We start from the raw sequence: 13075 nt of genomic DNA, 5'->3' as shown, positions 1-13075 counted from the left end.
CTGTCCTACAAATGAAGGATGTAAAAGTGAGAAGGGCCTATATAAGTGGTCAAAGAAATATTGAAAGGGTCTTTTTGGAAGGGAGTGTAAGGCAGATTTGCAACGATTATGTGCTAGGCTGCTCATGGAGATAGTTTCAAGCTCTGGATTCAAAAGGGACAGGATGGCGAAGATATTCCTTTTGTAAGTTTACCCTTCTTTATTAACTGCAATATCTATTCTATCAGAATAGAAGCTCACATAAAGACAGAATAGCAGGTCTCCTGCTAATCATAATTTTAAAATAATAAAATAGTTTTTATTATAAATAATCTTATGGTAAAGGTCATGTAAAAGTTTAATATTAATAGCCTAATAAAATTTCATTGTTTTGGTAATAAGTCATACTTTTCATAAACGGCTCCTCTAAATTTGAAAAAAAAGTAAAAGTAGTTGATATAAAATACAGTTTTGACAATCTGGGACAGTATGCTACCTTAAAATTCATCTCCTCTTTACAATAACTATTTTTCAACTCAAAAATAGTTACCAAAAAAAATTTAAAAAAAACATGTCAAATAAGAAAACAAAAGGAGGGACGAAACAGAACAGCGATAAAAAAAATACACGCGGGTCGCGAACGGAGGTGGAAAAAAGTAACGAAAAACAAATTTAAAAGATTATTTTCAATTTCTTTCTTTCATCAGGGGTTCGTACAGCCTGATTTTAGGACGCAAGTTGACTGCTCAAATTAGATTTTGTTTGGAGAGATGTACTATTATTATTGAAAATGGTACAATCGAACTGCAGAATAATAAATTTGGAGGGAAAATGGTAAATTTTGGAAGAAAGTGTGGTAAACTTAAGGAAAAATAGTAAATTTGGGAGGGATGTTGCGTCGAAGCCTTTCGGGAAAAATGGACATTCTTGATTTTGATAGACATACTTTTAACTCTACACGGTGCTACAAAAATTTATCACAATGTTTTGAAAATAGATTTCTCACACCAAAATAAAAAAATAAAAAAGTTCATATGGATTTGTGGTAAGAAGTGCATAGTGCCGTAGTTATAGGGTTCCGAAAACGTGAAAAAATGAACTCAAAAGAACCGATCGGAGTCGGGTCAAGACATCACTGAAGAACTAGTATGTGAGGTATTCAAATATCTATCTTTCAGAACCTGTACTTGCACTATCATTTTTTTACAGAGGCTGTTTGGGAATACTTGATCACTGTCCACCTGCCTCTCTAAAAATTGGCGTGCAAGTACTATAACATTCTTAAACATGGATATTTGGATAGTAGGGAGCTATGAACTTTTAAAGTTCACTTGTTTAATGTTTATGGCACCCTATAATTTCGAAACGATCCACTTTTGAGCACTATCCATATTAACTTTTTTCTTACTTTGGTGTGAAGAGTCTGTTCCCAAAATATTGTGACATTTTTTTTTTTTTTTACGCCCTGTATAGTTATTGTTAAATTCAGTAATGAATATCGAACAAAATTTTAAACTATTGAAGATTTCAAACACAATTGGAATAAAAGAGAAACGAAAATGGTGAGAAACTGCAGATTAAAATTCATGAAAAATACAAATGCAGGAAAAAAAAAACTGCATATAAGAATCTAATTCAACTTGATTCAGCTGGAAGCGATAAGGAGCAACATTCTAGAAGCATATTACAGACCGGAAATTACGTATGTGATTCGCTGGCAAAGAGCATGTGTCGAAAGGAAGTCGTGTACTGTACGTTGAGAAAAGCCTGAGTTGAAGAGTTTTATACTGAACTCCATGAAATAATGAACATTTTTAGTGCTACGCGTAAGCGGAACAGAAAATTGCTTGGTAAAGCCTTCAATTAACGATGTAACCAAGGATTAAAAGAGTGCCTCAATCGTTAAGATATTCTAAACTCAATAGCCCTTATGCAATGAAAAGTTGTGCATTGTTTGAAGCACAAATTTAAATAAACCGTTTGCAGATCTCTAAAAATAAGCACATCAAATGTTTATTATAAAATATAATAACTGATTTTTTTTTTCTGAATTAAAATGTCAAGTGTTGGAGTATAAACTAGGTTTCCATGGTAATATGGTTTTCGCAGCTAAAGAATGAAAATCTCTTGTCAGTCAAAATTTTCTATGAACATTTTCTTTAAATAATAATAATAATAATAATGTGATCACCTAGCCTAGCCATGTAATTGCCTAGTCTTCTTTCACACTAATCTGCTGCTTAGAACGTAATGCATAGTGGGATTACCCCCTTTGTTTATTTCTCATTAGTAACCACTGTATTTGCAGGTTTTTAATCCATACTTTTTGCTTTTAAAAATGGTTTATACTGAGATCCTTGACCAGTGTTGCCAACAGCCTCTGAAAAAAATAGGTTAAATGGCCTTCAGAAATAAGCTTTTTTACGCAAAAAATGGCTAGATTTTGAACTGTTAACTATTAGCCACATTGTAAATTTTAAACCTCTTTTTTGTGTGTAGGATTATAAGTGAGTTATAGTAAAATTTGAATTGAATTTTATTCGTTGAAGACTAACAAGCAACATGCATGACTCTAAATTACAATAAAATCCATCAACAATTCATCTGATTTGTAAGTCAACAGCCATATTATCAGTTGAATTGAAATAAGTCATCCTCGATAACGTCGCAGCTAGCCGAGGCGCTGGAACTGGTTTGGACCAACATTGGATTGTGAATTGTTTGTGTTTGTGTAGACTGCCATTGTCCCAATTTTCAATAGTCTTTACAAACACTTCTTATTTCTCCATACACCTACATGAATCATATGGTTGCATTGAGAATTTTCAAGCTAATTAGGTATCCTATTTGTTTCCTTTAATAAACAAAAACAATCTCTGAAGAATAGAACAGTTTATTAAATTTGTATTAGAAAACTTCCATTCTTGTAATAAAATCCAAAAATTAAAATAATGTACAGTGGGTAAAAAAAAGTATTTGGACACCTCGTACAAAAACGAAACAGCCGCTACTTTGCAGCGTACATAACAAGATAACAGATTGGATTTATGTTGGAAACAAGGGGCAAATACGGTCTTTTATTTGCATGTATACATATTAAAAAATATGCAAATTATACATTATAATATCGAACGAAAGATAACAACTGTTGACAATACAACAAAAAAAAGTATTTGGACACAACGAGAAATGAACATAAAAAAGCTACGAAACGAAAACAAAGAGGACCTCTCAGTACTTCGCCTGATACCCTTTAGCTGCGACGACTGTTTGAAGACATTTCGACATTGAATTGATGTATTTACGACAAATTATGGAATCAAATTGGGCCCATTCCTATTGAACATTCTGAGCCAACTGTTCTCTGCTGGTGGGGTTGCGTTTACGGATATTTTTCTGTAGTTCAAACCATAAGTTCTCCAGTGGATTCAAATCTGGTGATTGCGGTGGAATTTCCAGATAATGGAATGCATTGTAAAGGATCCATTGGTGAACATCGTAAGCTCCGTTTTGGGGTCGTTATCTTGTTGGAACATCCACTTATCACCCAAGCGAAGTTTTTGCGCGCTATCCTTTAAGTCTGATTTTAATTTCTCCAAATATACTCTCACAGTCATAATACCATCAATCACATGGATATTTCCCACTCCGTTAGCATTTACTCACCCCCACAACATCACTGAACAGCTGCTATGTTTAACTCTTGGAACAATATTCTGTTTTTTGAATGCATTATTCATCTTTCACCACACATGTTGGTAGCCACCACTTCTAAATGCGTTGATTTTTTGTTTGACCTGTGAAAATCTCGTTGTGCCAAAAGTCTACAGGTTCATTTGCAAGTTGTGCCAAAAGTCTACAGGTATTTCTTTGCAAGTTCTAGTTTTTGTTTTCTGTTTGTCTCAGAAATATATGTCTTTTCCTAGCTGCACATCCCTGAAAACCTGCTGTTCTAAGCGTATTTCTTACTGTTTAAGGTGTATCATTGACTTGCATGTCTTGGGTGAGTGATGTAGCCAGCTGTCTTGCACTTGTTCGTGGAGTTTTCTTCACAGTTCTAATGATGCACTTTTCTTGACGAGAATTTGGGTTCCTTGGTCGGCCTGTTCGCGGTTTATTTTGTAGTATTTCTTCTGTTTTGTGTTTCTTTATATTATAACCAACAGTGCAAGGTAACTTGTTCACTATACGGCCAATTTCTCGGTAACTTTTACCTTCCCCATACAATTTCACAATTAACTTTATTTCCTCTAGGGTTGTCTCTCTCTGTTTTCTCCTCACGGTAGTGGTTTCGTCTTCAACTGCCATGAACTGCCTCTTTCTACTTTGTAGACTAACCAGATGCACTGAAGCAACTTTTCTATTCCTATTTCTGCGTGATTTTTGGGCGATTACAGCGTTGTCCAAATACTTTTTTTTGCTACCCTTCTACCTACCTCTTTCCTTTTCCTTCACTCACGGTTGTCAGGTGGAGTACATGACAGTACTCAATAGGCGACACAAACTATCATACCTCTGGTGTTAATGGCCCAATAATCTTTTGCTCTATACTGATTTGCATATATGGTACTTTCTTGTGTTCTCATCCTAGGTCTTGCTGTCCAAATACTTTTTTTAACCACTGTAAAAAGTGGCAAACGGGTCCGTCACAAGAGCGACATTAAAGTTCTTTCTCAATGGATAACTATTAAGTAGTTGTAAATTTGTGGATAAGGAGAGAGAAGAAGAATGAAAAACAAGTGTTTGTTGCGTAATAAAACACCCTCTGTCTAGAGAAATCAACTAATATATAATGACAAATAGGCTATTTTTAAAAAATTACAGTTTATTTCCAAAGAAGAAGTATTTTTTGCATTAATGTAACCGCTAATAAAAAAGGTAAAAATGGCAAAGAGTTTTATAAAGTAAGCTATATTTAAGGCTATAAGCATTTCGTAGATTTGTATGGCTAAATGCCTCTCCAAATAGGCTAGATTTAGCAAAAAATGGGCTAAATTGTCATCACTGTCCCTGATGTGTTTGCTCTTGCAACGTTTATTTATATTTTTCCCTTTCTGTAAAATAATTATGATTTTTTGGTAACACTTTTTTAAAGATTTTGTTAGGTTCCGTAAACAACTTTACCATATTATTTGACTCATCATTCATTCAGGACCTTTAAATAAAATTGTGGAATTAAGCGAGAAAGTTAGTGCGGTGGATCTGTATACTTGTCTTTATGTTAAAGCCTACAATTCAGACATTCGCTCTTGGATGTGAGTGCTATAATAATCACAGTTGTATATACACATTAATTTGTTTCATTAAAGTGAAGAGCATCTGATATTAAAGCTTGGAAGGAAAGATATATATATATATATATATTTTAAAAAAAGTCCAGTGAATGTTAACGGAAACGTTCTGTCACAACGATGCAAATTTACATGGTGAGTTTCCGAGGGGTGAAAAAGTCGAGGCTAAGCTGTTGGGATTTTATCGTCCTCTGTGAACTATAATTTGCAATTTGATTGAATTTTTTTTTTTTTTTCGACACGGAATGGATAGCGATAGAAGCTCTTCTTTGAAGATTGTGTGTACATTTTTTAATATTTAATTTCTCGTGTATGATGTAAACTATGATGCATGGGGGATACAGTTCTTGGGGAAAGTAAGGAAAACAATTACATGAAAATAAAATATTAGAAATGTATGCTAGCTCACCGTAGTCCTAAGATATCTTGGTTTCGTTGTATGTGGTTGTATGTTCAAAAGTCTGGTAGGAGGCACGCCCCCAACGGAAACAGGAATAGTGAATTGAAAAGAAATTTCTAGTCCTACGTCACACGATTATGCCTTATAGCAGCGTTTCCCAACCTTTTTCAACTTGCGGCACACTACAGGTGTAACTTGAATTCTCGCGGCACACCCATATATATATATATACGAGGGCTGCTCTATATATTTCTGGCCTAATAATGAAAATACGAATATTTATCAACGAAAATGGTTTTATTGTTTTTCAAAATATTCTCCATCAAGATTTATACACTTTTGCATGCGCTCAAACCAATTTTCGAAGCACTTTTTCCACTCCGATTGAGACACCTCCAAAACATGGTTTTTGAATGCTTCAACAGCATTTTCTGGCGACGAAAATCGTTGACCACGCATTTTTTTCTTGATGTGTGGGAATAAAAAGAAGTCATTGGGTGCCAAGTCAGGGCTGTACGGCGGATGACCCATCACTTCGACGTTTTGGCCGGTCAAAAATGCGCTGGTTTGAGCCGATGTGTGAGAGCTCGCATTGTCATGGTGCACAATGATTCGTCTTCTCTTGTTCATTTTTCGAATTTCTCCGAAGACTTCAGGCAAACAAATGGTGGTGTACCACTCAGAATTGACCGTCCTACGTTGCTCAAGCGGAACAGTCGCCACATGACCAGTTATGCCGAAGAAACAGGCGACCATTTGCTTCGAAGTGCTTCTTCCACGAACAACTTTCGTTGGATTTGGCTCGTCTTGGAAGACCCACACGGTCGATTGCTGTTTTGTTTCGGGCTCATACGCATAGATCCATGATTCGTCACCTGTGACGATCTTATAAACGTCTTTTGAAGCACCGCGATCGTATTTTTTCAGCATTTCTTTACACCAATCCACACGAGCTTTCTTTTGAGCGATTGTCAAATTGTGCGGGATCCAACGAGAACAAACCTTTTTTACGGCCAGGTGTTCATGCAATATCGAATGTATGCTGGTGGAAGAAATGCCTAGGCATGCCTCTATCTCACGGTAAGTCACATGACGGTCTTGCATTATCAGTTCACGTACGGCATCGATGTTTTCTGGCACAACGGCTGTTTTTGGACGACCTTCACGGAATTCGTCTTTGAGCGAGCGTCGGCCACGATTGAATTCGTTGTACCAGTTTTTCACAGTGCTATAGGATGGTGCTTCGTCGCCATACAAAGATTTAAGTTCATCGATGCACTCTTGTCGTGATAATCCACGTCGAAAGTTGTGAAAAATGATCGCACGAAAATGTTCACGAGTTAATTCCATTTTTTTGCCAAGTTGATTTCTTCAAGTACCTGTAAAAGAAAAAAAAATTGTCGTAAGTCAAAAAGTTCTGAGTACATTTATGCTACAAAATGTCAAACTTTCCAATGGAAATGTCAGATTGCACCTGGCAACACTTAGTGTTGCCTAGGCCAGAAATATATATAGCAACCTACGTATATATATAATTACCGTGGTATTTTAATGTGATTACTAATTTCCTTCTTACAGAGAAGAAAGCTCGATCACTGATTTTCCCCCGTGCTAAATCATTATACTTATTTTTCATTCTAATTTTAAAATAGAAAACAATAGCAATGAAATATAGGACTCGGGTTTTTAAAAATCCACTTTCTCTTTCGAAAACTGTATCTAACCTCTAACTAAAAGGGAAGATCACTAAATAACGAACAAATAAACAAATCTCCTATACTTTTAAAACACAAATGTAGGTAATTTGTATGCATGCTTGCTTTGTTGAATTTATTGAATGATATGTTAAAATTTCAAGTTAGGAAATCGTCTGCAACAATAAAAAAGTAATAATGGTCATGACAATGATAAATACGTTTTTCAACATTAAAAATGTACAGAAAAGTAACACAGTATGAAATTTAAAATTGTAGATTTATAGTAGAGGTTCATAGTAATGTGAAATATAAATATACATTTTCCCCTGTCTTGCAATTTGGTTCGTATAGAATTAATAATTTGTTTAGATTTTTTCGCGGCACACCAGCGGCCCATTCGCGGCACACCGGTTGGGAAACGCTGCCTTATAGGCTAAAATAGACGGATTCTTAAAGTGAATGGCTATGAAATAATTAGTAGGAAGGAAACGGAATAATCCCGAGAAAACGCAAGACGTTATCTACCACAAGTTTACATGGCCTTGGATCAAATCAGCCCCTCCTTGGGTACCAGGCTTGAAACAAAACAAAATATAGGATAATTATTTGAACGATTATTTGCAACTAAAGAGATTATCTGGTAACATAATCCTATTTTCTTCAGCACATTAATGGAATTGCGAAAATTAAAGCACATTTTTATGTTCTTTGTTTATTTATACCTTTCGTTTTGTGGGATTCGAATCATATGATTCCCTACAAGTCACAATGTTTATTCGTTACAACAGGTTTGGTGATCGATTAATGCATGCATAATCCAATGAATTTACTTTCTTTCAATATTTTCTTTCTGTAATTACAGAAAACCATATGGTTTTGGCAGTACGATTTTCACTAGTTGTTAGGTAGGGAAAGTGGTGAATCCAGTTAAAAGAAAAAATAATAAAGTAAAAGTGGAAATGGGATTCGTGATTCGCTGATCATATATTCTCAGATTTGAATTTCCTGCAGGAAATCTTGGTCTGATTCTTGACATGAGCTCATGTGGTTCGGATTCCACATTAAGTGTTTATCCACGTCTCACATAGCCGTGCTACTGAAAGGGATGTCAGACTCAAATCAGAGTTAAATTCCCAGCGAGTCAGGAAGTTTAGTTTCTGATTAAATTTTATTATATTTAGTGCTGTATTTATATCAAATAAATTTGCCCTTTACTCATTTTGCATGGGTTTTCCATGTGGCTAAGTTGTCTATATGTATAATCCCCTCTGTTTACATAGGGCATTAGAGTTATTACGATTACAAGTTAAAAAAGAACAGGGTGTCTATCGGTCACGAAAGTCACGAATGTCACTAAATCAGAAAACGGTCATGAAAGGCACGAAAAAGTCACGAAATTTAGCTTTTGGGTCACGATTTTTTTTTTTAACTGTACAAATGTAAGTACAGATTGGAAAAGTTTGTTCTATAAAACGTCAAAATTCACCACCAAAAATGTCTATGGTCGGGTTTAGACGCTACCAAATCACAAGCAAAGTAAGTTTCTATCGCATGGATGAATATTCGGCCTAATTCGCACCCAAATTCGCTCTTCAAAATGTTAGAAAATTTTATGATTTGGTAAATAAAAGGTCACGAAATTTCATTTTGGAATTTTAGTAGACACCCTGAAGAATCAATTCAGAAGTGAACAGATTACAACTAGTTGTTGAAAGTTTGAAACTTGAAAATAACTGCTTGTAGGCTTTGCATTTAAATAGTATGATAACACTTACTTGTATGTTACAACAATATGATGTAAAATTGTACTTTATTAAGTTTAAAAACAGGATATATAGCATATTGTAACTTTTCTTTAAACATAATATTTTGAGAATGAAAAATAAGTTATGTTGTATTGTGATTAAACCAGTACGTTATATGATGCTTCCTAGTGCCATACTCGATGTGAGGTTGGTTGGATTTGGGGTTTAAACTACAACTTGAGCGAGACATTATGGATAAATAAGCATTTACTAAGTGATACAGTGTGTTAATATGCATGAATCATAGAATTAGAAAAAAATACGAGAAAACATTTCCTGGGAATAACTTAGTTTAACATAGAAGCTCCTGAAAACGTGGGAAAATGAACTTTGGATGTGAATATCTCCAAAACTACTAGCCATACAGCTGAGGCGGCACGTTATCGCCTTAGATTTGCTATCTGCTTTACCAAAAAATGTATAATTCAGAAGCTTTTAGCAGCGCCGTAAAAAATTCTTCCACAGGAAGCAAGGGATTCCCAGGTATTCCATTAGTATAGGTGGGACTTATTCATGACATGTGAAATGACGTTCCAGCAGCTAATAAAAAGTCGTTGTTAGATCATTGATATCTTGATCAGAATCAAGGTGGCGAAGTTTTTTTTTTTTTTTTTTTGGTATATTGTGCATGGTTGCATAACTACAGAAGGAATGAGTGTAATTGATAACATGAAATTAAATAGGATCTTCAGTTTAATTTCTCACGATCATACCCTATGGTTAAAGGAAATAGATGTTCATGGTATTTAATGATTTTGGAAGAATTAGTGCAATGACGATGTGCCAGAAAATGGCAGTTTCTCCCCCCCCAAAAAAAAAACAAACGAAAACACGATATTTTCCCACAACAAACTCACTTGAGCTAGGATTGAAAATGGGACCTCTTTCCATACACCCCTTTTGCCCCTTTTCCGTACGAACAAGAGATTGACAGCGCCTGAGATGTGATCACATATGAAAGGAGGAATATATGTAGGGGATAGATTTTGGAAATCCTGACACCCCTAAAATCCTGAATTTTCCGTACATATACTCTATTTTTGAGGGGTGATTTTACAGATTCTAATATAATTTATACTCATTGAATTTGGATCCATATCGAAATAAATTTCTGCGTACGTGCCTGTGTGAAAGCAATAAAACTGCTTATGTAACATGCAGTTTAAAAGAATGTTAAGAAATGAGATCTTTCGTTGTAACGTCCCTCGATTATGTCCGTTAAGCTAAGAGAGGCGTGATTAAAGCAAGTGAATGATGATGATGGAAGAATTGCTTGAATGCGAATATAGGAGGAAACTAGGCACGATGTTTTCCGTCACGAATTTACTTGGTTGGAGATCTAACCAACGACCTTACGCACCAGAGTTAAACGCTCTACAACTGAGCCACCGTGCCCCTTATGTTAAGGAGGTAGACATCTCGTAAGACGTGGATAAATGAACTTCAAAGACGGATAATAGCTACAGCCCTGACTGTTTAAATATGTCAAGCTCAAACGTGTAAAATGAGTCCGCGTGCGCCACTGTCTGACTCCTTGGGACTATGTTGTGTAAGTCCTTAAATGATATTGTAAAGCTGCGTACCTGTACATAGAGGCGAAATGAAAAACGCTTCAGAGATTGTGTTGACACTGTCCGCCATTCTATCGATGGGCCCGACGAATCTGTTGTTGTCTGGTACCATCAGATAAGCCTACTATTTCTGATATTATCACGGCAGCTGCAGTGACATCCGGGAATGAGGTTCTCGCGTGTAACGATATGTCTCGCACACTAGATGTTTCATTTCACCTGATAGGAAGAAATTCAACTGAAATATGTCGGGCAAGCATGGTGGCCAAGGCAGAGGCCCACTCCTGGCAATCCGACACTCTGCGAATAGGAAGTTTCTGTCATCCACACCAAAATGTGTAGGTTCACCGTCGTGTTGAAACCACATTGGTATGGTAGTAGTTGGTAACACTGCGGCAAACGCCTCGTGGGCAGTTTATCATCAATCCCAGCAGCACAAATCAAAGCATTAGTAAATAGCGGTAAGCTGAATAAGTTTTCCATTAGTTACTATTTTTCATTCTTGAATATTTCTAGAAAATAAATATTTTAGGCCTTTGCAATATTTTACTTGTTCCTTATTTTCAAATTTATATTGAATAATGTTATTTTAAACTGTTTTCCATTTTCATTATAAGATTGCTTAGGAAGTTTCACGGCATACTAAAGTGGCACGACACATTGGTTAGAAACCACTGATATAAAGGAAAAGTCCTGGATTATGAGAGTTCTTTCAGTTTCTAAGCCATAAAGGGTAGAACGAATGAACATGGCATTTGTTTTTCCCGGTTATCCTCAGTCCTACCATATACGTATGTACTGACAAATTTTCTTCCTTTTTTCTTATTTGTAAAGTCAACTTTTCATGGAGAAACTTTTTGGTTTTATATGGAGGTTACATGTTAATAGTCAGAAGTTCCGATCAAAACACACCAAATTAGATTTTTAAAAGGGTTAAAAGCTAATTTGGATTAATTTCTAGAACAATATATCACCTTGCTACTATGAAATATCTTGTTTCTCTCCTTAGTGCACGGCTAATCTATGCGTTCGCAACGCGTTTTTATTGCTTATGCGTACGCTTGGAATACGCTGATCACGTATTTAAATGTGAATGGCTTTTCGTAATGCGCTGCAAACGCAAAAGCAATAATAATAATAAAAAAAAAACTCGCAGAACACGTCGGCTCGAGTATATGTGGTGCGTTTCGGAACAATAGATCGCTGCTACTTCGAAATCAGTAAAAGATGTCTAAAGGAAGAAAGAAGTGAAGTGAAGTTTGAGTTTACCGTCCCGTTCAGCAGCGAGGCTATATGAGACGTGGACCTACTGATTAACGTGGAATCCGAACCACATGAGCTCCCGCCGGGAATCGAACCCGGGTCTCCCACGCCATAGGCGTGTATGCTAACCGCTTAGCCACGAAGGAGCTCAAGGAAGGAAAGAAAGGAAAGACGTGTTGCCAGGCAAGGGGATTTTTAGCAAGAAACAGCTGCTTGGAAGATGTTTTGTGCAGAGTATTGGAACTCTGCTATTATAAAGTATGTGCGGTATAACAAAAGAAAATTCACAAAAATACAAGGAAATTCCGAAAAATTAGCTAGCTAATCACAGAAAAATCTTTATAAAACAATAGTTATTTCTCGTGATTCGTATGAATAAGAATAAGGGTAAGGCCTGGAAACCCTGATTGGCTCACAGTATGATTTATAACTCTGGCGAAAGTAAAATTACCTATACCTAGGTCGCTTTCGATGGGAGAGGGGGGTAACACATCGGAAAATCATCCTGGTATTGCCATACACTTAGTGGCTGTCAAAAAGGAAGAAAGATACATTAACCCTTTAATGACGGATCATTCAGTTGAGGACCTGTGTGGTTTACAAACGTCAGTTGCATTTAAATTTGTCAAATAAGTCGTTCAATATTCAATTATAGGCTTAGATGGTTTATAGGCCGTCCATTTTTGGGTCGCAAAAGGCCCTTAAATGGTTAAACAAAAAGATACTTAATTTTTTTCATTGAATACTGTAGGTTAGAAAAATTTTGTTTATATCAAATTGGAGATTAGGTACCTACAATCAATTTATTTTCTGCAAAAAAAAAAAAAAAAGTCTTTCTTTGAACTTCAAATGAAACTACCCTATACAGTGGGGTGCTGATATGTATCTATAGTAAGAGGATCCATCTTTAGCGCCAATAGTTTGGTAGCGAGAAATCTCGATCGTTCTGTGGAACCAATATTATTTTCATTATAGTGGAAGTTCTAAAGAAGGTTGGGTTTGGAATGGTACGATCGGAGACTCATAATAAACATAAATGAATCAACAAGTAAGTGTGAGAATAGGGGAG

General features: G+C 35.8%; 2 protein-coding genes across 5 annotated transcripts in view; one reads left to right on the top strand and one right to left on the bottom strand.

Moving 5' to 3' along the window:
- The window catches only part of LOC145671370 (DNA ligase 3-like), a 965078-nt gene that overhangs the window by 368800 nt on the left and 583203 nt on the right, over positions 1 to 13075 (top strand). The window contains exon 1 of one of the 4 annotated variants that reach the window (XM_081740440.1): positions 76 to 183. The exons of the other annotated variants lie outside the window; for them this stretch is intronic. The gene's annotated coding sequence lies outside the window, so the exon portion shown is untranslated. Of the gene's footprint in view, positions 1 to 75; positions 184 to 13075 lie in introns of those variants that run through there. 4 annotated transcript variants of the gene reach the window in all.
- CNMa (CNMamide) overlaps positions 1 to 13075 on the bottom strand; it is a 298284-nt gene that overhangs the window by 249766 nt on the left and 35443 nt on the right. The gene's annotated exons all lie outside the window — the stretch shown is intronic.

Source organism: Thermobia domestica, chromosome 15 (genome assembly GCF_964235325.1).
Source record: "Thermobia domestica chromosome 15, izTheDome1.hap1.1, whole genome shotgun sequence".
NCBI lineage: Eukaryota > Metazoa > Arthropoda > Insecta > Zygentoma > Lepismatidae > Thermobia > Thermobia domestica.
Note: the sequence above shows the minus strand (reverse complement) of the source record. Positions and strands in the feature narration are given on the sequence as shown.